The sequence below is a fragment of the Salmo salar genome, chromosome ssa18 (genome assembly GCF_905237065.1).
Source record: "Salmo salar chromosome ssa18, Ssal_v3.1, whole genome shotgun sequence".
NCBI lineage: Eukaryota > Metazoa > Chordata > Actinopteri > Salmoniformes > Salmonidae > Salmo > Salmo salar.
In genome coordinates, this window is record NC_059459.1 from 16,784,673 (window position 1) to 16,789,417 (window position 4,745).

The following is a 4,745-nucleotide window of genomic DNA, read 5'->3' on the forward strand; positions in this document are numbered from 1 at the left end:
GGCACGAGGGGTGGTCGGCCGAGCCAAGGAGAGAGCCTGGGAGTCGATGGAGCAGTGTGAGGAGGGATATTGGAGAATGATGTTGGAGAGGAGTATGCTGCAGCGCAGGCGTGCTGAAGAGCGTGACACCAGTCCGGTGCATCTGTGCCAGCTCCCCACACTCGCCCTGAAGAGCCAGAGACTGTCAGAGAGGCGATGGAGAAGTTGAGAGGAGAGAGATGTTGTGCAGGTGTGTTCTGCACAACATTCGACCTGAAGAGCCTGTCAGCAGTCTGGAGAGTCCTGTGCCAGCTCCCCGCACTCTCCCTGAAGTGTGTGTCACCAGTCCGGTGCCACTTGTGCCGGCTCCACGCACCAGGCCTCCAGTGCGCCTCCCCAGTCCGGTACGTCCTGTGCCGGCTTCACGCACTCGCCCTGAAGTGCGTGTCACCAGTCCGGTGCCACCTGTGCCGGCTCCACTCACCAGGCCTCCAGTGCACCTCCCCAGTCCGGTACGTCCTGTGCTGGCTTCACGCACTTGACCTGAGGAGCGTGTCATCAGTCTGGTGCAACCTGCTCCGATGCCCAGTCCAGGCACGGTGTCTAGTCCCGCTCCAAGGCTGGAGCCTTACTCTGCGCCGGTGCCCAGTCCAGGCACAGTCCAGGCACGGCGTCCAACCCAGCTCCATGGCCGGAGCCCTCTGCGCCGGTGCCCAGTCCAGGCACGGCATCCAGTCCCACTCCAAGGCCGGAGCCTTCCTCTGCGCCGGTGCCCAGTCTAGGCATGGCGGCCAACCCAGTTCCATGGCCGGAGCCCTCTGCGCCAGTGCCCAGTCCAGGCACGGCATCCAGTACCGCTCCAAGGCCGGAGCCTTCCTCTGCGCCGATGTCCAGGCACAGTGTTCAGCCCGGCGCCATGGCTGGGTCTGGGCGGGGGCTACGACCCGCACCGGAGCCGTCACCGACACTAGTCACCCCCCCTACCCTCCCCATCTGGTTTCAGGTTTTGCGGCCAGAGTCCGCACCTTTGGGGTGGGGTACTGTCACGCCCTGACCATAGAGAGCCCTTGGTTCTCTATGGTGTTTAGGTCAGAGCGTGACTAGGGGGGTGTTCTAGTCATTCTATTTCTATGTTGTTGAGTTGTATGGTTCCCAATTAGAGGCAGCTGGTAATCGTTGCCTCTAATTGGGGATCATATTTAGGAAGCCCTTTCTGCCACCTGCTTTGTGGGATATTGTTTTGTGTATGTGCTTGTTGCACCAGTTAGGTCACGTTTCGTTGTTTGTTTATTGTTTTGTGGAAGTTTCACTGTATATTAAAGATGTGGAACTCTAATCACGCTGCGCCTTGGTCCGTCTTTCCTCACGATCGTAACACACAACAAGTGTAGACTTTACCGTGAAATGCTCATTTACCATCCCTTTCCCAACAATGCAGATAAAAAGTAAGACAATTAACAAATAGATAACTCTGCATCTCTTCCAACTATTTACTTTTTCACAACTGTCACCAGTTTGGTGTGACATTGACATTGTTAAATAAATAAAAATGTGAACAATATGTAAAGGATATTTCATGTTGAAACTCTCATATTAAACATCAATCGTATTCACTAAGTTGATGAGTTGTATTTAAGATAATGTTTACAGTTTTGTCATTCTATTTTTGATTTTAAAATCATCTTATTTTATTATTTTATAAGAGGGCCAGAGATAATTAATGACACCTGTGATAATCTGAATTACTCAAAAAGCCACTAGATAAAAAAATACAAAAAATGTGATAAAATCCTAAAATCCCATAAAATCCTTAAGTTACAAAAACTCTGGTAGTTTACTGGTAAACTTAGAAAGTTACCAGTAATATACCGTCCCTTTGCAACCCTGCATAGGGCACTCAACTCACAAAAGCCAGATCTTTCTGCAGCCTACAGAAAGCTTGGCAGCCAAGTGCGGGCTGTCTGAGAAGTACCTTGGACAGACCTGTCACTTTAAGTATACTGAACAAAAATAGAAAAGCAACATGTATAGTGTTGGTCCCATTTTTCATGAGCTGAAATAAAAGATCCCCAAAATGTGTTTACATCCCTGTTAGTATTTCTCCTTTGCCAAGATCATCCATCCACCTGACAGGTGTGGCATATCAAGAAGCTGATTAAAAAGCAAGATCATTAAACAGGTGTACCTTGTGCCGAGGACAATAAATGGCAACTCTAAAATATGCAGTTTTGTCATACAGCACAATGCCACAGATGTCAAGTTTTGAGGGAGCGTGCAATTAGCATGTTGTGATTGCAAGAATGTCCTACAGAGCTGTTGCCAGAGAAATTTCTCTACCGTAAGCCATTGTTTTTGAGAATTTGTCAGTACATCCAACCGGCCTCACAACCACAGACAGCTTGTAACCTCGCCTGTCCAGGACCTCCTCATCCATTTTTTTCACCTGCGGGATCGTCTGAGGGGGAGGAAGGGTGCTGAGGAGTATTTCTGTCTAATAAAGCCCTTTTGTGGGGAAAAACTAATTCTGATTGGCTGGGCTGGCTCCCCAGTGGGTGGCCTATGCCCTCCCAGGCCATTAGGGCCTAATTCATTTATTTCAATTGACTGATTTCCTTCTATGAAGTGTAACTCAGTAAAATCTTTGAAATTGTAACATGTCGCGTTTATATATTTGTTCAATATAGATAATAGCCTACAAGAGAGGAGAGGCAGAGCCATATGAAGAATCTCAATTGCATTTCTTTGATTCCTCGCTTCCTCTCTCCTCGCCTCCTTCTCAAAACCCATTGGATTAGAAGGTCAAAGGTGGGTGATGGAGGGGGATTCTCCTATATACACCAGTCAATATACACCACCATCTTTGATACTACAGCCTATGCCCTACTATGCTAAGATGTCTGTGTAAGAGGAAGCTCCTCTAAGTCTGGTTCATGTTGCTTTCATAACCAAGTGGGAAGGTGGTAATTACCAGTTGTGAAGTCGTAAATACCAGTTGGATGCATTCATGAGCTATGAACTTATTGAGAAACGCTGACTGGCTAAAAAACAAGCTGTGTCATCCATGAACTAAAAGTACAGCTATCATGCTTGTGGGAGAAGTCGGAGCTCAGGGATGATAAACAAGTTTTCCACTAGTAATTACGAGTTTGAGGGGGGTTCAAGTACATTTTTCCCAATCATATGTGGTAAATAACACCTACCCACTTTGTTATAAATGCAGCACTACGCCTAACTTGAAGTCCTCAAAGGGCTGCGTTCAGCACGAAAAAAAAAATTGTTGAATGTTCAATTAAACGGAAACAGTGCTGCTCTGAACGACCAGTTGAAAAACAGGGAGGGGTTGGTTTGTGGGTTCAAAATACACTGCTGCCCTTTAAATACGTCACTCATTGCTTCAAGCCACACCCACCTGCCGATTTCTTTATTATTTTTTTTATTTAACCTTTCTTTAACACCTGCCAAACATGCTATTATTGAGGTAATTTCCTTAGTAGGTGACATCAGAGGTCAGTATGTGGGAGAAGTTGGAGCTCAGGGATGATAGAAGAGTTTCACCACTAGTAATTACGAGTTGGAGGGGTGTTCAGTGGATTAGTGATGGGCATTCAGGCTCTTTTCAGTGACCCGTTCGGCTCAGCTCACCAAAAGGAGCCGGGTCTTTTGGCTCCCAAACGGCTCTATTTTTTCAAGTCAAACAGTTTGCAATAGTTTGACTATGATTGGTGTTAAAACAATTCTAATTAAATTATTAAATGAAATCATACTCTACCTTAACCACAATGTATTTAAAAGTGAATTGGTTTGTTATGAAAAAGAATGCTATTAAACATTTGCATTTAAAGTATAACTTTTTAATGTATATAAACAAAGTGCATATAAATCTAATCATTCAAAACTAATACAATCTGAACAGCATAATATAATATTGCACCATATCAAAGAAAAATAAATAACAATTTGCAAAACTGCAACATCCCACAAATTGAAATAAATGTAAAAAAAAGAAGGATGCTATTACCCATGTGCATTTGAAGTATAACTTTTTTAACGTATATAAACAAAGTGCATATAAATGTAACAATTCAAAACGAATACAATCTGAACAACATAATAATAGAGTATTGCACCATATCAAAGAAAAATAAATAACAATGTGCAAAACTCCAACATCCCACTTAAAACATTAAACTGGTCCCTCTTTTCTCTCTCTTCCTTATTGCCATGTTATAACCAGCAGCACACAGCAATGATGACCATACTTTGCTTTTATGAAAGATTTGCATTCAGAAATGCAAGCTGCCTCACTTTTGAGGGGATAATGCGGTTTCTTCTCTCAGTAATTATTTGTCCCGTTTTCGAGAAGACCCTCTCAAAGGGAACGGATGTGGCCACTATGCAGAGTCTCCCTGTCATGGCTTTAGTAAGCTGTGGGTAGACAGAGGCCTTGTTCTTCCACCAGCTCAGACGATCTGCAGATCTTGTGTGTGCGCTTAAGCATTTAGGCCTATATTATTTTATTTATTGTTTCGTTCTTTGAAGTAGTTAATTCTATTCATTTAAATCTTTCGATTATTCATATCTTATTTTAATTTTTTTATGTATAAATAGATTCGGCTCATTTGATATGCATGCCGGCTCCCAACGTTTACCTACAAGAGCCGGATCTTAGAGAACGACCCATCACTACAGTGGATCTTTTTCCAGTGAATGTGGTAAATATCACCTTCCCACTTGTTTATGAACGTAGCATAATCTCACCTAGGGAG